Source organism: Biomphalaria glabrata, chromosome 8 (genome assembly GCF_947242115.1).
Source record: "Biomphalaria glabrata chromosome 8, xgBioGlab47.1, whole genome shotgun sequence".
Lineage (NCBI taxonomy): Eukaryota > Metazoa > Mollusca > Gastropoda > Planorbidae > Biomphalaria > Biomphalaria glabrata.
Window position 1 is genome coordinate 22,544,965 of NC_074718.1, and position 25,392 is coordinate 22,570,356.

Genomic DNA, 25,392 nt, shown 5'->3' on the forward strand with positions numbered 1-25,392 from the left:
ACAGAATTACTTTACTAGCCTTGCGTGTAGCGAAGCCATACAGTATATTATAAAAATTATGTTTCAGACATAGATTACGCTCAATAGCAAGAACTATCGAATGTTTCAATCTAATTGTTGACCTCAAGTAATTCTTCATTAGTTTGAGGCGCGAGAAGCTTCTTTCACCAGATTCCACAATTACGGGTATTGCATAATGCCGTTTGTTTTTTCATCGCGCTTAGGATTGTCATTTTCCATATTGAATGACAACCAAAATGACAATTTATTGTCTATATATTTCAGATTTTGTTAAAGTTTTCCAAAGATTTAATAATTTCAGGATATTTCCAAGACTTTTTCGTATATGTTGCAATTTCAGGAGATTTCAAGAAGCTCCTGGTAAATCAGATATAAAATGGTTTAATTTAATAATTTACACCTAGATTTAGCGTGGGTCCTTTGCAAGTGCGGTGCCCACTGCGATCGCATAGATTGCATTGGCCTAAGGCCGGCCCTTCAAAATAACGACGTATGCTACACCGTGGGTCGACTAGGTTTTTTTTTAAAGCTTCTCGTAACAATGGTGCCTAAGCCGTAGTCAAGTGAATTTCAAACATGGTCTAACGTTACGGTCCAAAGTATTGTAACTCTAGTTCTGACACCTCAACCAGTGATTCTGAGTCAGACAATTCTGAGATAGGTTTAAATGTTCCGATTGATTGATTGATTGATTTCAGGCACATCGGCACAATTTAGGCCATGTCGTGCCTGCAGTCCTTTAAGGACTACTCTCTCTCTAAACAACAGGGCCAGATTCTATACAGTCATATAATTAAAATCAAGGTCTATTCACACTTAAAATAGTAAAGGTAGTAAAAATTTAAATATTTGGTAAAAATCTAATGTAAATAGTGCATGTTCACAAATTCAGAAATCAGATCTTCGTAGATAGCCCCACTTCCCGGATAAAGCCCAGTACCTTCCCAGGGTCGACATTATCAAATAGTGTATTTAAATTAGGCACTCTAAAATATTTCGCCCTGACATCCTGGTATCTGGGGCAATCAACGAGGATATGTTCCACGGTGAGGCGAGAGTCACAATACTCACAAAGTGGGGGCTCCTCTTTCTTCAGTACAAAAGAGTGCGTGATGTAGGTGTGGCCAATCCTAAGTCTGGACATGGTCGTGCTACCACGCCTTGTCAGACCCTTAGATGTGGGCCGCCACCTGACATCCGCCACAATCTGCCTAAGTTTACTGTGAGTCTCAGCCTCCCATCGGTTCTGCCACTCTCGATAGGTGGCAGAGGCAATACTTTGTCTCAGGTCCGAGTAGGGAATTTTGGTTCCTGACACCGCATGATTTAGGGCTCTCTTTGCTTATCTGTCTGCGGCTTCGTTTCCCTCAATGCCAACATGGGAGGGGACCCAGATGAAGGTGACATCCCTACGGTCGGCTGTTATTAGGTCCAACAGCTTCAGGCTCTTATGTACCAATGGGATGTCAGTCTTCATCCGCCCCAAAGCTTGCAATGCGGATTTGGAGTCGGAGCAGATTATAAATTTACTCCTTTCTGATGCTTTTACGGCCATAAGTGCAAGCAATATTGCGTGCAATTCGGCCGTAAAGATGGAGCAGCCATCGGGGAGTCTACGGGAGATTGTTTTGTTCCGAAAGAAGCAGGCACACGCGACCTTTCCCTCCATTTTGGATCCGTCTGTGTAGATGGTGCCACAATCTCCGTAGCTCTCCTGCAGTTCCCTAAAGTGGACTTGTAGTATGCTTGGGTCTGTATTTTCTTTTTTGAAATTGAGGAGGGATAAATTTAATTTAGGTTTATTCATTAGCCAGGGAGGATTCTGAGGGGTTTCTATTTTAGAGATTTGATCAATGGGTGGGGTTAAATTTTGGATGGGTTCTCTCATTCGAAGGCCCAACGGCTGTATGACGTTAGGCCTTCGATTGTATAATTCTACCTCTGTGGGGTTAAATATGGAGTCAAAAGCAGGGTTCGTGGGGTTGGATTTTAGCTTGACTATATACTGCATTGCAAGCTTTTTCATTCTTATATCCATGGGGAGTTCTCCCGCCTCCACATGGAGACTTGGGATAGGTGATGTACGAAACGCGCCGAGACAGAGACGCAGGGCAGCATTTTGTATTGGTTCCAGTATTTTTAGGTACGACTTCCTTGCTGCTCCATATATTATGGATCCGTAGTCTAGCTTGGATCGAATTAGACTCCGATAGAGCAGCAGCAAGGTATCTCTGTCAGCTCCCCAGTCCGTATGGCTGAGTACTCTTAGTATGTTTAATGACTTTTGGCATTTCTTCTTAAGTTCCTTAACGTGGGGGAGAAAATTAAATTTGGAATCTAAGGTGAGGCCTAAAAATTTTGTAGTTTTCACGACAGGGATCTTCTTTTTGTGTATAAATAGTTCAGGGTCTGGGTGGAGTCCCCTTAGATTACAAAAATGCATACTAACTGTTTTGGAGTCTGAGAATTTGAAACCATTATAGTTTGCCCAACCCTGAATTTTGTTTAAATATAACTGTAATTTTCTTTCTAAGGTGTTCATGTTTTTCCCATAAGTGAGGATGACAAAGTCATCAACATACAAAGAGCACTCTATGCCAGGGGGCAGCGCATTTATGATGCTATTTATTTTAATGTTGAACAGGGTGACTGACAGAATGCTGCCCTGGGGTACACCCATTTCCTGGTCATGAGTGTCAGAAGCGGAGTTGCCCACTCGAACCTGAAATTTTCGATCTTTCAGGAATTCCTCCACAAAACGGGGGAGGTGTCCCTTAAGCCCCATAAGCGTCAGGTCACGTAGAATGCCATGTTTCCAGGTTGTGTCATAGGCCTTTTCTATATCGAAGAATACAGCTACTAGATGTTCTCTTCTGAGTAATGCATTTCTAATATAAGCTTCCAGCCTTACCAGGTGGTCAGTTGTTGTCCGCCCCTGCCGGAATCCGCACTGGTAGTTTGAGATCACTTTATTCCTTTCCAGGTACCAGACCAGCCTACTGTTAATCATTCTTTCCATGGTTTTGCAGATGCAGCTTGTTAGTGCTATTGGTCGATAGTTAGCTGGGTCAGAGCCGTCTCTTCCCGGTTTAGGTATCGGTATAACTGTGGCTTTCCTCCAGCTGTTTGGGAAAGCGCCTGTTTGCCACACACAGTTATAGACCCCTAGCAGGACTGCCAATGAGGGTTCGGGAAGGTGCTTGAGGAACTGGTAATGGATTTCGTCTTCTCCAGGCGCTGTGTCATGTGACTTGTCCAGCGATTCCCTCAGTTCCTCAAGCGAGAACGGTTTGTTGTAGTCTTCATTGTTCTCTGACCTGAAATCAATGGGGTGTCTTTCCTCCCTGGTTTTGACTTTTTGGAACTCTGGCGTATAGTGTGCAGTGGATGATTTTTCTGCTATTGAGGATGCAAGGCAGTCAGCTATTTCTCTGGGGGACGTGACAGTTCGTCCTTGGTTTTTCAAATGCCCTATTGCATTTGATTCTTTCCCTTTGATTCGCCTTACTGCCTTCCAAACCGCTCTAGCAGAAGTTTTGGCATCCAGACTGCCGACAAAACTTCTCCAGGAATTCCTTTTGGCTGACCGTATGGTTTGTCTAGCCTTTGCTCTAGCTATCCTGAATAGCTTTAGGTTTTCCTGGGAAGGATTCTTTATAAATGCAGCAAGTCGTTTTTTCCTATCACCAATAGCACTTTTGCAAGCTGCATCAAACCATGGTTTGCTAGGCCGTTTTGGATTTGCAGAGGTTAGGGGTACAACTTTCCTGGCTATACTTAGTAGCTTGCTAGCAAAGGTATCAGCTGGGTTCTGTTCATGGAGGATATTTTCTGTGATATCCTCGGAGCATCTTTTTTTGGAATTGTTCCCAATCGGCCTTATTCAGTTTCCACCGCTGAGGTCGTCCCAATGAAGGGAGATTGTTAGTAATGATGATTGGGAAGTGATCACTTCCCCGTAGATCATTGCTAACTGACCATTTAAAATCGTCCAGAAGTCCGGGGACACATACGGTGAGGTCAATGCATGTGAATGATCCAGTTCCTGGGTGCAAGTAGGTCGGTGATGCATCATTAAGTATGCATAAATCATGTTGGAGGAAGATATCCTCCAGCATACGACCTCTTGTGTCGGTATTGTTGGATCCCCACATGGTGTTATGGGCATTGAAATCCCCAAGGATTAAATAGGGCCGGGGGAGTTGTTTCAATAGGTCCTCCATGTCTGTTCGGTTTAATGGAGCGCCTGGTGGTAGATACAGGCTGCAGCAAGTGATAACCTTGTGAAGGATTATCCTAGCTGCTACGGCCTGTAGTGTGGTCTGTAGTTCTACCCTCTCATGGGGGATGCTATCCTTCACAAGGATACAGACTCCACCTGATGCTCTCTCTGCATCCTCAACATTCTTGGTGTAAGCACGGTAGCTTCGGAAGCTGATGCAATCTTTCAGAAATGTTTCCTGTAAGCAGGCAGCTACAGGAGTCTCAGAGTCCATCAGTAGCTGCATTTCCTCGTAATTGGCCTTGAGGCCTCTACAATTCCACTGTACAACTCTGGAATCCATGGCTTATTCTAGATGACCTACTTGGAGCTATTTGGCCTTGGGAGGCCCCCGGAGGGGTTTCCCTTTATTCCAGTGACCTTGGTATTTTTATTCTTGGGTTTGGATGGAGAGGAGGACAACCCCCTTTTAGGGGAAGTCTTTCTCTCTGGAGAGGGGAGATCCCTCTGGTTAGAGCGGAGGTTATTTCCTCCTCTCTCACCTCGGGCATCCTCTCCGCTTTGATTTCTTCCCTTAGGGAGTTGGTCAACCTCTAACTCGGTAGAGGTTGGGGTGTCTGGCTGGGTTCTCTGAGGAGAACCTGTGTCAGACATGATGTCTCCGGGTTCTCCCGGAGTATTGGTTTTGACATGCTGCTCAGTCTCCATGCTCTCATCAGCGAGCACAGAGAACCTGTTCTTTAGCATGACAACAGGGCTTTCTTGTTTCTTCAGAGGTGTGTTCTTTGGCGGTGTTTTCTTCTGAGTTGGAGGAGGAGGAGGGGGTGGTGGGGTCAATGTGTCCGTCTGTGTGGCTATGGATCTTCCTTTCTTAGCAACAGCCTGGGCGTAGGTCTTTGTCAAGCCGAATTGGCCCTTGGGTAGGGCCAGTACAGCCGATTTCGCCTGGCTAAAGGTACATCCGTTTCTTGCCTTGTACTCCTGCACGGCAACCTCCTGTTTCCACACAGGGCAGTCCTTGGAGTAGGCTGAGTGGCCAGCTTGACAGTTTGGGCATTTGAACTGGGCTGTGCAGCCCTTGTCCTCATGACCCTCTCCAGCACATCTGGCACACACAGTGTTCCTCTTGCAGACTGCCGCGCCGTGTCCATAACCCTGGCACTTGAAGCACCTCATGGGGTTAGGTATGTAGGGCCTCACTGGAACTCGTAGGTATCCTGCCTTCACATACTCTGGCGGTGTAGTTCCGAATGTGAGGATAATAGTGGCGGTTTTGACCTCCTCACCCTCCCTGCGCCTGGTAATGCGCCGGGCATGGGTGACTCCTTCAATGCCCTCCACTATTTCCTTCTCGGAACATTCCAGTAGGTCCCTAGAGCTGATTACACCTCTGCTGGTGTTCAGACTCTTGTGTGGCATGACTTCCACTTGGAGATCACAGAGTCTTCGGCATCTTAAAAGCCCATCAGAGTGTGTCTTGCTGTCTACTTCTACAAGGAGTTCCATTGATTTGTGTAGCTTAGACACACTCTTGGGCTCTCCCACTACTGACTTGAGTCCCTTATAGATAATAAAAGGGCTCAACTTTGTCAGGCTTTTCCCCTCCTCTGTGCACCTAACCACCAGAAATGATGGCCAGGTGGCACAGCTTTTTGGGACCTCCTCTTTTTTATCATCAATTCGACGTTTCTTGCCCAGACATAGGTCTGGGGCAAGTAGTTTTGTGTGTGTTTTTTTTGTCCATATATGTTCTTGTTAATTCGGCACCTGTGCTCCCCACCCGCCATCGAGTCCAACAAGGGGACGGGCCATTCGGATGTCCAGAATGAGCCCGCCAGGGCTACACAGGTGCTATACTCAGTCAGCTGCTACATCGGACATGTGTCCGATACAGCAGCTCCCTGATTGACCCTCCAGCCACCGCCCTCCAGCATAGGTCGACGACCTATGCTGGTAGCTCGGCATGACCAGCCGGTTGACCCAGAGCGGGCCATCTGGGTCTCAGGTCTAGGGGAACTTGGAGCCAAAGTATTGTGTTGTTGTGGTTTATCCTCAGATAGCCACCACTCAAACACCAGGATCTCTTTATCCCCCCTTACCCGTCGCAGTCCACGGCAAACGGACTGGTCTAGGACGTAGTGAGAATTTGAAGTTAAGGAGACAGTGTGATGATCAATGAAGGCATACTTAGGAAGAGAGGAGGCAGACACAATGATAGAAAAGAAGTAGGGCACTTTTGAGCTCCAAAAGTGCTAAGGAAAGAGGAGCGCAGTTTAACGTCATGTCTCGGGACGCTAAATGTTCCGATCCTCTGATTCAATGTCCATACTCAATATCTTAATTTAGTCTAGGAATACAAAAAGCCTAACTCACGCTTCATTTAGTTCAAACAGCCCCATGTATACTGCTTCAAATGGTGCATGCTACGTATCAGAAAGAGATATACAAGCATCTCCCAGTTCATAATCAATGTTCAAATTCCACAGACTAACTATGCAATTTATGACCTAAACGTAACACGATTCCCTGTTAGCAACTGCAGTTCAGTTGCAGCATTTATCAAAAGCGTGTGTTAGTACTAAGTAGTAGAGTCCAAGCTGATTGGAAGAAATGAAGGTAAAGCTTTGCATGGAAGACATCTGAGATGTCTTTACAAAACAACCAGATCCTCACACATACTTCCCACATACATAACTCTCATACAGACAGACCCAACCACACCCCAAACACACACTACCACAGACACACACACACACACACACTACCGTGGGAAGCGTGGTCGAGGGGCTAAGTATGCTTGGCTACCTATGAAAGGGACTCAATTTTCGACACACCTTCCCCCCCCCTCCCCCCACACTGGTCCACAAATGAGATTGGACCATAGCCCTCTGAGCATGCTATAAGCATGAAAGTAGCGCTATATCATCGCTATAATTATAAAAATTACTGCAGACAGACCCACACACACTACCATAGACAGACCCACACAAGCATCACCACATACACTACCACATATCCCCCCACACACTACCACAGACAGACCCACATACACTACCACAGACCCACACCCACACTACCACAAAAAGACACAAACACACATTCCCTCACACACTACCACAGATAGAACCCGTAATTGAACCGTTCAGTCTGATGTGTTTTGTTTAATGGTACATCGCCAGTAGACTGAGTGTAGATGGTGTGGAACCAACCAACGGAAGAGCTTTTCAAAACTATAGAGACAGTTTATGTTCAACTGTATTGATTTTGCCTATAAGCCATTTAATGAAAATACTGGGAACCAGAGAATAGTAAAAGTACAGGGAAGGGAGGTGGTTGATTTGTTCTGGTCCACTGATCACATTCTCTCGAGTATTGTTTACACAAAGCAGCTCATTGTCACCGGACGAGAACGGACTGGCTGGAAGCCAACAAGTCAAAGGTAATCATCTCCAAATGTGTACAGCTACAACAGATGAGCAATGATAGGGAAAAAAGCTTTTCAGTTCTAAAAGGTTTATTGCTTTTAATGAAAACTTACCCAGTTTCGATTTCACATCATCTATATATGAATGAGAACAATGTTAGTTCTGTTTGATTAGAGGGTTTTAATTCTAAATCCCAAATTCACCATAAGCTACATTTTGAGTGTAGGAATACTGAGTTTTGAAGGATGGGTTAGAGATTCCATGGCTAAATACAAGTGAATTTATTGATCCCTTATTATCCTTTTATTTGTTTCTAATAGACTACACTGCACACAAGGCTGTACTAATAAACAATACGCATGAGTAAGTCTTCATCTTTCTTCTTCTGGTTAAAATACTGGTAGGACTCGGTACAGCGAGACGTTCCACTGCTAAGGCAAGAGATGGTTATATCAGATTATTCCTCAGCTCCGACTGATAACCCTTACACACACACACGGTATGCTAATGTAGAAACACGAAGAACTTGCCAGTATTGAGCAAGACATAGACAACACTTAGGATTGTGAACAACAACTTTGTTACAGTGGCACTAGTTGAGTAGATAAGCTACTTTTTGACAGGTCAGGTGTTTCCATGGAGCCAACTCCAATGGAGGGGAGACCAACTTTGACAGATCTATACAGTCAATACAAGGTGGGGGACATAACGAGCTTGCATGTTAGCAACTACTTAAGTAGTGGTCCTCACATCACAACTAATAAACCGTGGGATGTCTGGGTGAGAGGGTCAAAACGACTTCGCTACTTGGCCACCTAACTAAGGGGCTCGAGTTCGAATCCCGACTAGAGCAGAGAGGTGTTTCCTAAGCGCTTAAGGGCACTGGTCCACTAAAGAGATTGGACCATAGCGCACTGAGCACGATCAAGGTATGGAAGATGTCCTATGTAAAGTAAAACAAAACACAAAAAGCAATCCCAAAGCCAAACCATACTCCGTTGTTTCACTGATCTTCTCCATTTTGATTCTAGAAAGTCTGAATGAATTCGCTTGTATAGCCTAATGCTATAAACTGCTTCGATTCAAATCTCTATGTTTAAGATTAGCAAGGCTAGACTAGTCTAAATGGGATTTCAACATCTCCCTTCAATATATATATATATATATATATGACCTTTTTCCTCTCAGCTTTTTGTTGGTTGTTAATAAATTCACAGTAGCAGACTTGAAATGAAGCTTGAATCTCCATTAAAAATTGAAAGTAATAGAATTTTCTGGTGCGGAAAACGAATAATCTCCCCTATTTTTCTGTGTAGAAACTAGAAGCTACCAGAAGCCAATGAGTAAATCAAGAAAAAAAAACAACTATTTAATAAAAAAGGGGGTATCTTGGTGCTTGTCACCCTGATCGGTTTTTAAATTCATAAAAAGAAATTGTTCTTTCATGGCTTAATCCTTTTCAGGGGGACAAATTCAATTTACATTACCGCATCTGTTAAGTACAATTTCTTTCCCTTGTTCGATACAAAACAAAATAATTAATTACCAATAATTAATAATTATTTTTTAAATTGATTTTTGTTTTAGCAATTACAAGAAATAATTATGCGAAATTTCAGCTTGATCCGAGATTGGGTGTGGCAGAAATAGCGTGTACAAAGGTTTTAGCAAACAGAGAGAGTGAGTAGATAGAAGCTTTGTAAAAAAAGATGATAAGACTTCTCTGGCAACATGGACAAGTAAACCAAGATACCCCAACACAGAGATTGCCTATAGAAACAAATGATTTTCTAAAAACAAAAAGCTATTTCCTTGAAATACAACAAATAAAAAACTAATTGACCTAAGTAGAACAAAGTTTGTTGTTATTAATATCTTTGAAACTATTTTCTAATAGAAATGGCACTTATTTAACTAATCATTGTTTGTTTGTTTTTTCTTACAAACTCCAAATGGATAAAATTGAGCTGCTCAAGTTACAGTACAAATTAGAATCAATGAAATTGGAGACGTAGAAACACAGCTGAAGAATTGAATGTCAACACTGAAAGTATACAATCTGCTCAAAACTAGTGTCGCTGATGTCATGACCAGCTGAAGAATTGAATGTCACACTGAAAGTATACAATCTGCTCAAAACTAGTGTCGCTGATGTCATCACCAGCTGAAGAATTGAATGTCAACACTGAAAGTATACAATCTGCTCAAAACTAGTGTCGCTGATGTCATCACCAGCTGAAGAATTGAATGTCACACTGAAAGTATACAATCTGCTCAAAACTAGTGTCGCTGATGTCATCACCAGCTGAAGAATTGAATGTCACACTGAAAGTATACAATCTGCTCAAAACTAGTGACGCTGATGTCATCACCAGCTGAAGAATTGAATGTCAACACTGAAAGTATACAATCTGCTCAAAACTAGTGTCGCTGATGTCATCACCAGCTGAAGAATTGAATGTCACACTGAAAGTATACAATCTGCTCAAAACTAGTGTCGCTGATGTCATCACCAGCTGAAGAATTGAATGTCACACTGAAAGAATACAATCTGCTCAAAACTAGTGTCGCTGATGTCATGACCAGCTGAAGAATTGAATGTCACACTGAAAGTATACAATCTGCTCAAAACTAGTGTCGCTGATGTCATCACCAGCTGAAGAATTGAATGTCAACACTGAAAGTATACAATCTGCTCAAAACTAGTGTCGCTGATGTCATCACCAGCTGAAGAATTGAATGTCACACTGAAAGTATACAATCTGCTCAAAACTAGTGTCGCTGATGTCATCACCAGCTGAAGAATTGAATGTCACACTGAAAGTATACAATCTGCTCAAAACTAGTGACGCTGATGTCATCACCAGCTGAAGAATTGAATGTCAACACTGAAAGTATACAATCTGCTCAAAACTAGTGTCGCTGATGTCATCACCAGCTGAAGAATTGAATGTCACACTGAAAGTATACAATCTGCTCAAAACTAGTGTCGCTGATGTCATCACCAGCTGAAGAATTGAATGTCACACTGAAAGAATACAATCTGCTCAAAACTAGTGTCGCTGATGTCATGACCAGCTGAAGAATTGAATGTCACACTGAAAGTATACAATCTGCTCAAAACTAGTGTCGCTGATGTCATGACCAGCTGAAGAATTGAATGTCACACTGAAAGTATACAATCTGCTCAAAACTAGTGTCGCTGATGTCATGACCAGCTGAAGAATTGAATGTCATACTAAAGAATACAATCTGCACAAAACTAGTGTCGCTGATGTCATCACCAGCTGAAGAATTGAATGTCACACTAAAGAATACAATCTGCACAAAACTAGTGTCGCTGATGTCATGACCAGCTGAATGATGTCCCCCCACGTTTCCATGTCCGTGGTATTTTCAACAAGGTCACCACAAATCCTTAACAGAACATTCTTTTTGCCTAGGACAGAGGTGTTTAAACATTTAAATGACAGTCTAATACTTTTGCTTTCACCTCTCCCTTTAAGTTTCGCACGCTGACCTGACTAAGTCAATATTAGTGTCTTTAGATAGACGTCTGAACATGGCGTTTGGTCACTGCCTTTTCGTTGTTTTTTAACAGTTGAACGTTCTGACCTACATATGTAGCATCTTCCCGTGGTAAAGAAACAAACATTGACGAGACTTATTGGTCAACATTCTGACCTACTTTTTTTTATTAACAAGAATGTCCTGCTTTTTCATCCCCAAAACTCATTCCGAAGTCTCGATGTATACATTATCAATAGTTCTATATCCAAATGTTATGTCTTTATCTCCACATTTTTAACAATTTTATCTCTCTAGTTCTAGGTGAATTTCAAACAAAATATCCTGAAATAAAAGAATTGAAAAGATGAGAAAATAAGAAGCAGGCACATTGTGAAAAACAAACGGATCTGATCGAAACAGCGGCTACAATGTCTAGTCAAAGTACTGCATGAAACAGTCTCGTCAATTTTAGAAACACTGCATTACAATGACTAATTAAGCCAAGAGGTGGTTTGGTGGAGGCGGGTGTATGACCTATTAGCGAGAACTTCAGAACTTCATAATCGATGCTTGTATTTGTACTCTCTAAAACTACTTGGCTAACAATGCCTACCAGCAGACTCTAGTCAAGAAGTGTTGGAATGTCATAATAAGCAATGGCACATCCAATATATATTACGTAAAAACTGGGATGTGAAATGACTGCTCTTTAAATGCACATCTCTGTTGATTTTGTTGAAATTATTGCAGGTGTATGGCAACAAATTAAAGGGGAGTGTTAGCTGATGAAGCTCGGTAGCTGGCCACCGGATAGTTCCAACCAAATATTTGTATCTCAGAGGATAGACAACAAATGCGCTGCAAGAAGTTCACGAATTGCACTTGATGAGCCACAGTTAATAACAGCTAGATTGGAACACAGTAACAGATACGAACAATAGTTTTTGACCAAAACGGATGAAATGATTGATTGCCTTGCATGGCCTCGATGTTTGTTTTGAAACCCCTTTAACTAATCTTAGCATTCAACGTTCTCACCATCAGCGTGTTCAATACAGAAATACTTCATTGGATCGAGACTAAAACGATGATTCAAATCAAACTAAAGCACCAGCTCCGTAGAGTTGTGGAAATGGTCATAAGGCGAAGTAGTGAAAAACAAAATATGTTAACTTGCTCGTTGAATAGCAAAAAGATGATAGAGAAACTTTCATAAATATGATTCACAACCAAAGAAATTAAAAAGGGGAAATAACAAAATGTTTCATATCTATCTATCTATATATATATATAATTCTCTTCATGGCTCAACAGTTTGGACATGAAGTAAAGGAAAGATCACTCTTTTATTTCTGCAAGTTGGACTAGAGTTAACCTACGAAAAACAAAAGAGGGCGGGGGGGGGGGGAACAAGTAGTATTCACCAGTCACAAAATAGCAAGAAGTCATGGAAAGATCTTTTTTTTTTATTTCTACCCCACATAGTTTTAGCGGCGGATAAAAGAGGGGGGGGGGAGGTGAACAGGTAATCTACTCTGTATTCACCCGTCACTAAATAGCAGGCAGGGCCGGACTTAACCACTGTGGGGCTCTATGCGAAACGGAATTCGCGGGGCCCAGATTGGGTAGGGATACGGATTATAAGTGAAAATCTAGAATTAATATTAGAAAATACATTTGCCTTGGCATTTTATTCATTCTTTACTACGTATAGAATCACTTTACGAGCCCTGCGTGTAGCGAAGTATACAGTATATAATACACATTCTAATAGCGTGTAGCGAAGTATACAGTATATAATACACATTCTAATTCCGACATAGATTACGCTCAATAACAAGAACTACCAAATGTTTCAATCTATTTACGAGAATTCTTGACCTCAAGTAATTCTTCATTAGTATGAAGCGCGAGAAGCTTCTTTCACCAGATTCCACAATTACGGGTATTGCTTAATGGCGTTTTTTTATCGCGCGTAGGATTGTCGTTTTCCATATTAAATGACACCCCAAAATGACAATTTTTGCCTATATTTTTCAGGAGATTTGTATGTATGAGTTTTCTAAAGATTTAAAAAAATTCCGGATACTTCCAGTTATAAAATGATTTAATTTAATAATTTATACACCTAGAATTAGCGCAGGTCCTATGAAAGTGCGGGGCCCACTGTGTATTTTAACTTTCGTCTCGACGGTACCGGATTCGAAATCTGACCGCCGCCATCCACCGAGAGAGCTTTGGACTGGGACACATTTTGGAAAGTAACGTCCGAAACATGTCCATACACAAACAAGGCGCTCCATCATGAGAATACGATGGTAAGACAACAAATAGAGATGTTCTCAGGACGGTGTGGACAGTGAACAGCTACTAAGTAGTGCTCGACAACGTTTTCAAAAGGACAGTCGAGAGTCAGCATGCCTGAACCGGCAAAGAGAAGATATGAAAACAAATGTTTTAGGAAGAAGAAGAGATCGGGGGGTGGACATTAGAAACTAAAGAAAAGGTTTACTTCAGAGGTTACACTTCAGAAGACAGGCCAAGACGGCGAAAAGAGAATCGACCCCCGGCAGGAAATTATTTTAGTTTGTCTTAGAGGTGGTAAAGTATGAAGGTCACAGCAGAGTCTGCATGCGCACTTGAAATACTGCTCACTTTCTTTATTATCTCATTATACCGAAAATACATTTTTGTAATACCTTTTAAAATCAATAATATTAATTAAAAAAAGGAAAACAAAAGAAATTCTTATGAAATATTAGGCACTATATAATGATCATTACTAAAAAAGAATTCAACTTTTAAGATCTGAGACTGTGTGGGTGGCAGGTGTCAACTGTAAGCTAGTTTGATTGTGCTGTAACTCTGTAAGTGAGACAGTGTATGAGTGGGTGTATGATATCAGGTGAGTACAGCTAATCCAGCTCGCGCCCATTTTCTCTGTCCATCGATCATACCGGTACTGTACGGATTTGTTTCCCTTACAAACATGGTCAGAAGTTTCACTTCTCAGGCCTTGTCCCCGCCAGTCACGTGACCCCCAGATGTCAAGGAGCTGGGGATGAGTAGGTAACAGCTGGTGACGTTTAAACATCACAGCTCACAACCTGTTAATGTAATGTTGCTAACAAACTGCTTCACCCCCGTTATTTCTCTTTCAAAAGCCGCTAGGCTGTATACACTGGCGGATCCAGGAGGGGGGGGGGGCGGTAGGGGCGATCGCCCCCCCCCCCCACTCGGCCGAACGAATTTTAGTATAGAATTCACACAATTTGTATACGAATCTATTACTTATGTTAATAATATATACTAATTATTTATATTTCAACCTATTTTTAGATTATTTCGCCCCCCCCTCTTCTAGTATGTTGACCGATTTGGTAGGGTCGGGAGGGGGCGATGGCATCAATCCGCGCCCCCCCCCCCCACGATAAACTTTCGAGTGGGGGGCGGCGGTCCTATTTATTTGTAGAAATCACAGCTTGCTAACAGAATCAATTAAATATCTATATGATTAAAACTTGTTATTGGTATTTTAACAGGTCTTTATATTATGTCGTTCACCTGTTGGCCGATTGGAAGGGGAGGAGTGAATACCTCTACTGCCCTTCCCATCTAAACCCTTTGAGTGGTGGGGGGGGGGTCCTACTTTTATGGAGAAATCATAGTATGTGAACAAAATTAGTCGAATATTTATATAATATAAACAGGTGGAAGTGCGATACATGCTATCACCTTCCCCCCATCGGACAAACCAATACTTTTTCTTTTTGTATTATAGTAAGAAATTACAAAATAAAAAAAATCTGTCACTAATATAATTTATATATGCTATAAAGTAAATTCTTATATAGAGTCGCCCAACCCCCTATTCTTTAATGCAAAATGCAATCTTAATAATAATAATAATAATTTTATTTATAAAGCGCTGTTAACAAACAAAATGTAGGCTCAAGGCGCTGTAACAACATTACAAACATAAACACAACTGCCGAAATAACAGTTAATCTAAAAAAGTTTTAAACAAGTAGGTCTTAATGTTCTTCTTAAAAGTGGTATAGCATGTTGTCTGTCTGAGATCAATGGGGAGTGAGTTCCAAACCTTTGGTCCGTGAACTGAAAAAGCACGCAGACCGTAGCTTTTGAGGGAGAAACGTGGCACTACTAAAAGCGTTGAGTCCATTGAGCGCAGGGTTCTCTGGAGGACATATGGAGTAATCAGTTCGCTAAGGTACAAGGGCATCTCATTGTTATATATACACTGATGACAAAGTGTGGCGACCTTGTAATCGATTCTCGCTTTCACGGGAAGCCAATGGAGCGTGCGCAAGAGCGTAGTAGCAGAATCTTGTCTAGTTTTTTTAAGGACTATTCGAGCGGCGTTGTTCTGTATACGTTGCAGCTTGGCTATTTTGTCATCAGGTATACCTGCTAGCACGGCGTTGCAGTAGTCAAGGCGGGAGAGTATGAATGCCACAGCTAGCGTTTTTGTTGACTCCGTTGTTAAATATGGTCGGATCTGGCCTAATCTGCGCAGCTGCAGATAAAGACCTTTGCAGAGCTGATTTATGTGTGGGTCGAAAGATAGTGTTGAGTCAAAGAAAACTCCAAGATTCCGCACTACATGGACAAAAGGAACATGGCAGTTCGTGATAAAGAGAGAATCTGTGCTTTCAACTTTTGAGACATTGTTCCTAGTGCCAATCTTAATTATTTCTGTCTTGTCTTCGTTCATCTTGAGTTTATTTTCAACCATCCAATCGCTCACCCTTGCAACGGTACCACTGATATTCTCTGCCAGATGGGACACCTCTGAGGGTACTGATGAATCGTATAACTGTGAGTCATCGGCAAAGAAATGGTATAAAATGCCGGTTGGCCGTATGACACCGCTGAGTGGATATGTGTACATAGTGAACAGTACTGGGCCTAGAACTGATCCTTGGGGTACTCCGTACTTCAAAAGTAAGCTTGTTGATTCCGTCCCGCTAACAACGACACTTTGGGTGCGTTCCGTCAGGTAGGATCCAAGCCACTTTAGGACGACTCCTGCTAAACCAAAAGTTGCAGAGAATCTGGCCATCATAATTTCATGGTCTAGCGTATCAAAGGCTGCGGACAAGTCCAGCATAGAAAGAATTGATATGTGGCCTTTGTCGGAATTGTGAAGTAAGTCGTTTAGTACCCTGACCACTGCTGTCTCTGTGCTACGGCACTTCCTATATGCAGATTGAAATTCTTCCAAGAGACAGTACTGTTCAAGATGAGAAAGAATTTGCACTAACACGATGCGCTCCAGAAGCTTTGACAGGAAGGGAAGATTTGAAACCGGGCGATAGTTTTTTAGACATTCCGGGTCAAGACTGGATTTCTTTAATAAGGGCCTGACAAGTGCATGCTTAAATTGCTGTGGTACAATGCCTGAAGTCAGTGAAGAGTTCACAATGTTGGTAATTGTAGGTACAAGCTCATCTAAACATTCAAGGAGCAAGGAGGTTGGAATGGGATCAAGGTCACATGACTTATTTGGCATCTTCAAATCTTTAGCAGAAATTATAAAAAGGAACGAGGTTTAATCGTTTTCATTTTACCGCCCTTCCCCTTTCCAGACAGAGTTTGTGTAATTTCACATGAATTTATCATAACTATTTTAAGAAAGACTTTGCTTTGGAAAAGTTATAATTCTATCGAAATTTTTCAATATAACAGTCACGGTTGAGATGAGTTCAAAAGCTAGATAATCTTTTCCTAGTCGACTTTTTCCAACCTTTACTCTATCTCATCTTTGTCTAGTTAAATAAATTTAGGACTATAACTCACAATTTATACTTAGATTTTATTGAATATTATTTATCTGATAATTTTTTTTCGGCGGCGATCCTCAAAGCCTTAATCTAAATATGTGGGGTATATCTTTTCAAAGAACAAATCGGTTTTATTTGCAATGTATTAAGGACCTAAAAATTCATATTTGAATATTTTTTCACATTTTTCAAAAGGTCCTTTATAATAGAATGAATAATGAGCTGTAAGTCAGGAGAATGCGTTACTGCAGTAAAGAATGCCAGAAAACGCTTTTAGCGTCGAGGTTTCGCCCCGAACCCCACTAATAAATAATGAGCTGTAGATGTCAGGAGAATGCGTTTCAGCCGTAAAAAATGCAAGAAGACGCTTTTGGGTGTCGGGGCGAAAACCCCGAACCCCACTGAAGAATCTTACAGCGCTCTCCCAGACCCCCAAGCTTGCAAGAGAAAGGTCTCAACATGACTGTTTTTTTTTTTGGTTTTTTTTTCGCCGAAGATTGAGAAACAGTCTTATTTTATTATCATATATCGAATGTATGTATATATATATATATATATATATATATATATATATATATATATATATATATATATATGCTGTAGGCACGTTTATGCATAGGGTTAGGGTTTACTGGGCGTTAGGGTTAGGGTTTGTAAAAAAATCGCCCCCCACTCCAAAGTTCTGTATCCGCCAGTGGCTGTATAGGAACTACTGCTACACTAAGTAACAAATAGAAGAAGATTTTAAGGGGCAGGTAATAGACCTCTCTACACACAAACACCTAGAAACACCTAAGACTCGAATGCAGTTAGTTTTCTGAACATTTTTTTCTTTGCCTAGTTGACATTTCAAAAGGAGGGGGGGGGAAACAGTTGTTTTTGCTAACAAAACAACATTACCATTGAGCAATACGTCATCTATTGTAGGCGGACACTGAGGTGAGTTGACCAGAAGTCACACATGACAACACCTGACAGTTGTAAACAATAGCATGTGCCTTTCTAGTCTCAAGTATTAGCCAATAGTTTAATGAACTCTCCCCCCGGCTTTTTTTTTACATTTATTTTTTGGATGTCATCAAACGTGACGCCATGTACTACACATGGCCAGGGGCGATAATGCACAGATAAATGCAACTCGTCACATCAAATGACAACGTGCTAGACCAGTGATTCCCAAAGTGGTCTATATAGACCCCCAGGGGTCTACGAGGACTTCCAAGGGGTCTACAGAAGTGAAAAAATTAATTGGGGGTCCATGACCTGTAAATGGGGGTCTACGAGAGTGGATCTCATTTAAGCATATCGAGACTTTATATTTCATTTCCCATTAATGATTTAATCTTAGTTAATCCTTTCAATTTTAACACTGTTAGTGTAATGAATTTTTTTTTTTTTTTTAAATTTTGACATCTTATTTTAAACATTGTAATTTTTTCTACATGAAAGTAACATTGTACATGGCCTAATTAAAAAGAACTGTAGAAATGAAAGTGTTGGTTACTAGACATTTTGTCTGTATTCGTCCTTGTCGAACACATTTCATATGTGCTTTTTCTGTAACAAAGTTTTAAGCTAAGTTACAATGAAACTATCTAACCTGGAACACCATTTGAGACAATGACAACATGCTAAAATAGATTGAGATTTGAAATACTTTCCAACACTTTTAGTTCACAACAGTAGAACAAAATGTTTGATTAAACATCCTGAAAGAAAAGAGCTTTGTGAGTGTCTTAAAAATTTTTTTTTAGGCCTATATCAACCTCCAGAAAACTGCACTATTAAAAGCCACACACACCTGATATCATGGGCGTAGCCAGGATTTTTTTTTCGGGGAGGGTTTTTGGGGGGGGGGGGGAGATTCCCCCCTGACTTCCCCCCCCCCCCGCGGAAAAAAAATTATATATATATATGTGTGTGTGTGTGTACATAATTAATCTTTATTACATTCTGACCCTTTCGGAAGACGTTTATTGTCTATTGTAGACTCCCCGCCCTTGCAAGCAAGGGGGTCTGGGGGAGTTCGCAGCGCTCCCCCAGCGCGGGGCGAAGCCCCGCCGCCGAGCACTAAATCTGGTATTGAAAGCCAACAAAATGCATATTCTGAGGTATCTACAGTGCATTATCTTGCTATTAAAAAGTTTTATTTCAAAAACCTAATGTGCTATTCTTACTGACTTAGACCCTCTCGCGCCGTTCGGCGCATTTTCCGGCAAGCTGTTTCCGCAACTCTTATTTTGCGTAATTCATTTTGTGTGAGAACCTCATGCGACGCTCTGTCACAACCTTACTAAGGATTCGATTCACAGTTCGGCATATGATTTCTTTGATTTAGACCCGATCTCTATGACTGACTCCTAAAATCTGTCTTAGCCATCTTTGTTGAGACATATTTAATGATTTTCAATTTCGGCAGAAGACTATTCACACTTTATTAATGGAGCCCAAGCCACTGGTAGAAATTTGTAACCTTTCTTGACTACGCTCTTGGAATTACATGCCTGTATTCGCTTTAGATTTTATATCGAAAAGGAAAGTTTTTTCGTCAAATCATCTGTTGAGGGGTTTTAAACTAAGAAATCTCTGGAGTTTTATTGTTTTGTTTTTAATTCAAAACCCCATTTAGCTACGATCATAGAATTTGGTGACTGAAGTTTGCTTTAAAATAATATTGAAGAGAGAGGTTTTCAACTCTAAACGCACTGTAGGGGAATTTTAAACTCAAAACCATCTGGAGGGGTTTTAAACTTTAAAGAAAAAGCCATCTGGAGAAGGGGGATTTAAACTCAAAACCCCTTTGGCGACGCTCATAGATTTTATAGTGTGTAATTTGCATTTTTTTTATATTGAAGAGGTACTTTTTAGCTTCAAACCCTAACTGGAGGGGATGGGGGTTTAAACTCAAAACCCCTTTGGCTACGCTCATGAATTTTGAGTGTGTAATTTGCTTTTTTTTATATTGAAGATGGGGTTTATCGTAAATTTTGGAGGGGGTTTTAAAATCAAAATCTTCCTCAACTGTGCTGTTGGAATTTGGGGATTGTTGTTTGCATTTTTTTTTGTTTTGTTTTATACAAGAGGGGGATTTAACTGCAAAATTACTCTGGTAGGGGGTTTAAAATTCAAACCCCCCTGTAGGGGGTTTTAAACTCAAAGCCCCCTGGTAGAGGGATTTGTATCTCAAAACCCCCTGATAGGTGTTTTTTAAATCTCAAAACCCCCTGGTAGGGGGATTTAAACTCAAAACCCCCTGGTAGAGGGTTTTAACTCAAAACTGCCTTGGCTGTGCTGTGGTAAGTGATGATTTAGTATTAAAATCTCACCTAAAATAAACAAAATGAAAGCAAAAATCAGTCACTTAATTCCGTTCTCCCCCCTGCGGGGGGGGGGGGGATTTCATTTCGGGGGGGGTTTGAACCCCAAGAACCCCCCCCTGGCTACGCCCATGCCTGATATCATAATAAAAACATTTCTCTAAACAACAATACAGTTCAATGGTGTAATGGTAAGAGGAGTTAGGACACTTGAAGGTTCTTATGTAATTACTTGCAAAAGACACTTCTAAAAAAAATGCTAGACTAGTTAACCTTGCCCGATAATATTGTGTTATTATTATCATGTTTTCTTTTTGTTATGGATTAAGAAATCCATAAAGAACTGCTCATTGCCTGAAACTTTGATCAATTGCTCCATCACAATGAAGAATGATAGTTGTCGAAAGACTTATGTTTGACAATATTTATTTCTGAGTTCTTGGGTGCTAAAAATCCAATTTTAACAGACTTATTTCATAAATTTAATGAGGGTAACTTACGCTACAAGGTGATTACCTAAATTTGATCAAAACGAAGGCATAATCTCAAAGTTTCTTGTGAGGATTAAGTAATGAAGCATACAATAGATTGGATGAAATTTCCTAATTTAAAACCATCATCATCTAATCGAGAAGTTATGATAGATTAAATCTAACTAAATTGAACCCTAATGTTGAAATTTTACACAAACTTGCTATCCAATAGGCCAGTGTTTCCCAAACTTTCAACATATATCCAATTAGGCGTACCCCTTCAATAATTTTCGTAAATCTAAGTACCCCTACTCTGCCCCCCCCCTTTAAAAAATAGAATAATTGTTGAAAATAATAAACGAACTTTGGGAAATACTGCAATAGGCGTTTTTTGTTGTTTTTTTTTTTAGTCAATTCATATAATGCATATTAAATCTTATTTTGCTTCATTTTAATGTGAATTTCATCAATGAATGGCCTAGAAATAAGTGAGAAAAACCCAAACGAAGTTGAAGAATTTTCAAAAAAATGCAGGGGGTCTACCGAAGAATGGAAAACATGGCAAGGGGTCTATGAGACAAAAAAGTTTGGGAACCACTGTGCTAGACTGTCTTCCCCTCCTACCTACCAGAGGTTCTAAATAAGTCATTTCTCTGGTGATGTATGCAAGTAACTGCAGGTTAGGGCTCTGCATTAGGATTAGCTTTTTTTTTTTTTTTGTTGTTTCAAAGAATAACCCAATTTGTCCTAAATCAATTTAATGGTCTCTATGATCTACTAATATATATATATATCAAACAAGTAAATATAAAAATCATTTTTCTAAATAACAAAGCTTATCTAAAGGGAATAACTCCGCCCTTACAACAATATCTTTCAATAATGTAGAAGTTATTTACCCATTTGATATCAAACAAAATAATTAACTATCAACAATTAATTGAATAATTGGTTTTTTTTGTAATTGATTATATTTTGTTAAGTACAATAAATACTTGTTTAAAGTTTTAACTTGATTCGAGAATCGGTGTGAGAAAAATAACAATAACCAAACCTTACATATCTGTAAATACCGAAGGATTAATTTCTATTGTTGGTATCACACAAAATAATTAATAACCAATAATTAATTTGAATAATTGTTGTTGTTTTTTTATTCCTTAGTGCTTACCTATGCTAAAAAAATAATTGTGCAAAGATTAAACATTATCCGAGAATGCGCGTGGGAGAAATAAGGTGTACAAACCTTTTACCAGCCAGACAGACCAACAGACAGACAGTCAAAATGAGTTGATATAAGCTTTGTTAAAAAAGTATCAAACAACTGATTAATACTATAGAATACACAGACAGGCAGTGATAGATTCATTGCAAATATATGAATATATAAATAGGCTTTTTAAAACTTAGTATTGATAAGATTTTTTTTAGAAGAAGATTGTATTGCTGTCAACTAGACATCCTACACGATCTTCTGTTCAATGATGCCCATTGGTTTTTGATAACTGATCTCTTGAAAAGTATAACAATACTATAAACTTCTTTAAAGGTAATGTGTACTATCAAATATTTACACGCACAATGAATTTAGTGTTTGTACTGTAATGTTTAGGATAGAAGGTAAGTTCCTTTTCAAATCCATACAATGCCCTACACATTTCATGTATCAATAAAATACCTACTAATTCCTATAGATTTTCCATTCATTCTCTTTTTTTTTTTTCGTAAAATCTCAATGATGCTAATAAATATTGTTACTAGGTCTATAAAAGGTTCGTGATTCCTGCAGCTGTTTGTAGATTGTTAGCAACAAATTGTTTTTTCTTAACGTAGCTGTCAAGGGAAAAAAAAAGTCAAGTAAACAGAAACTAGACGCTGAAACTAAACGCTGAAACTAAACGCTGAAACTAGACGCTGAAACTAGACGCTGAAACTAAACGCTGAAACTAGACGCTGAAACTAGACGCTGAAACTAAACGCTGAAACTAGACGCTGAAACTAAACGCTGAAATTAAACGCTGAAACTAAAAGCTGAAACTAGATGCTGAAACTAGACGCTGAAACTAAACGCTGAAACAAAACGCAGAAACTAAACGCTGAAACTACGCTAGAGTACTTGGTGGTCACGTCATTTAGTCAGGAATGACAACTAGTTGTGTATGTTGTACCTTCCTAAATGTGAAACAAAATAAAGTAACCGAAGAACAAATAAACTTTAATTGTTAGCGAATTTTAATAATACAATTATAAATATACAAATCAATGTATATTTCAAATGCACTTTATGTTTGATTTGTTAGCCCCGCCCCCTTTTTTTGCACCCATAATGCTATCATTATAAGTCTCAAACAAAGCTGCTTTTTAAAAATCTGAAGAGAAAGTTGCATTAGAACTCTCTAAGATAATTTAAGTATCTACTATGTCTACAAGGAGATGAATTAGTTTAGACATTGTTGATATCTTTGAAACTAGTATTAACAGCAATGAAATTTCTGTCTCTACAATGTAATCAAGCAAGCAAGCACTTCTATCACTACACTGACACCTAGAAAGTCAACATAGTGTGTGTGTTTGTGGGGGGGGGGGGTTCGCCACCGGGGGACTAAGTGAGTAGACAGTGAAGATAAGTAAATGGAACAAATAGAAGACTACTTAAAGAATGAAGACAGGAGAGTTTCGGTCTACACACAGCCCATGTCAATATTAGCTTTGAAATTATTTAGAAAACATTCTGGCTTGGGGCACCTGATCAGCTGACCAGAGCTACGCATGTGAATATGTATGACTTTGCTCAGAAGGAGGGGGTGGGTTGGGGGGATGACAGACTTTAATGTAACATTTGGTGGGTGAGTGGTGGCAAAAAACAAAATCTTTGTATAAAAACATGTCAATCTTGCCTACAACCAATGTATCTTTGATTTCTGGTAGAATTGTGTGCCCTGGGTTTGTCAAGTAGTTCAATGACAACCAAGGGGAAGAGCTCTAGATGCAGACACATCAACGACCACACATTTGTTGAAGACAGCGAGATCACACAACAGTGCATTCACAGACTGCTGTTTGTGTAGGTTGGGAGGAAATCCAGCATATCTAAGTCAGACTGTTGTTTGTGTAGGTTGGGAGGAAACCCAGCATATCTAAGTCAGACTGTTGTTTGTGTAGGTTGGGAGGAAACCCAGCATATCTAAGTCAGACTGTTGTTTGTGTAGGTTGGGAGGAAACCCAGCATATCTAAGTCAGACTGTTGTTTGTGTAGGTTGGGAGGAAACCCAGCATATCTAAGTCAGACTGTTGTTTGTGTAGGTTGGGAGGAAACCCAGCATATCTAAGTCAGACTGTTGTTTGTGTAGGTTGGGAGGAAACCCAGCATATCTAAGTCAGATACCTTTCGAGGGCTGACACGGACGGAGCATAAAATCTAGATCTAGGTCAAAACAAGAAATAGCGCCCTTAACTTGAGTGGCACCCAGAGGGCGAAACTAATGAATCAGTGTATGATTGCCCAAGTTAGTGTACTCACATGTCATACGTTCTGTTTACATTGGCGGTTTCCAAGTAGAAATGTCAACACAAAGAAATCGCTAAACAAAACCCAACTAGAGCGATCTTAAGCCTTGACTCTGTCCTTCTACACCACCACAATGTGTTATTGGGTCTTTGAAAACTCCACCAGTTATTGCAAATAAATGATTCCCTACGCACACATCTGAATGTCTGGAGGTCACTGGACACAAGAAAATCAATGCTAACTCCCTGGAACGTTGCCACAAAGACAAAATTTACTGCTCTGCTCTATCTAGATGTAGTCACAGTGGGGGAAGGCGTCACTAGTCCAATAAAACAGGTGAAATGTGTAGCAGCGCGGGTCTTGCACTTTTCAGTCTGTGTTCAGAATGGAAATAAATAAAGCACATTTCTCTTGGCGTGTGTAAGTAAGAAACTCCACTATTTTGTCAAAGACACATAACTTAGTTAGCTCTCAGTACTCCAGAACTTCTCGGAATGTACCAAATCCAAGACACCGTGCGTGTGTCTTCATTCAGTTTTGAGGCAAAGAAAAAAAAAACATTCTAAAGCTCCAAGCGCTGAAGCAGAACACGGAGTGGTGTTACATTTGAATCTCGAAACCTTTCACACAAGTTATGAATGAAACACAAGCAAGAAGCCGAGTGAGGGAGGAACAGTCAAAGACATAACCTCTCTTAAGAGAGGCGGGAGTTACCACAGTCAAACCACAGCCGGTCTTGCCAAATACTTTTCCATCCAGTCACCACCGCCAGCTGCTAGACAACGGCGACGGATGGGACTGAAGTATGGCACCTTGTCCTCAGAACTACAAGGAAGGCCGAGACAAGAAAACACGCGGGCATTTACAATTCAATGATCCACATTTTGTTCTTCACGTCTGCACACACACACATTTCAGTTTGGTCACATGACAAGAAGAAAGGATGTTTGTGTATTTGGTCCTAACCCTGTCCCCACTAACCACAAAACACCTCGCGCGCTCAGCTGCAGGCTGAGGAGGGAAAAAGAAAAAAAAAATGTAAACAGAGTGAAAGAAAGAAAAAAGAAGAAGAAAACCAGCTGCGCATGGAAGTCCCGAAATCTAAAAATAAT

General features: G+C 40.4%; 1 protein-coding gene across 1 annotated transcript in view; it reads right to left on the reverse strand.

Annotated features, from left to right (window-relative positions):
• The window catches only part of LOC106054549 (gem-associated protein 5-like), a 199,569-nt gene that overhangs the window by 51,092 nt on the left and 123,085 nt on the right, over nucleotides 1-25,392 (reverse strand). The gene's annotated exons all lie outside the window — the stretch shown is intronic.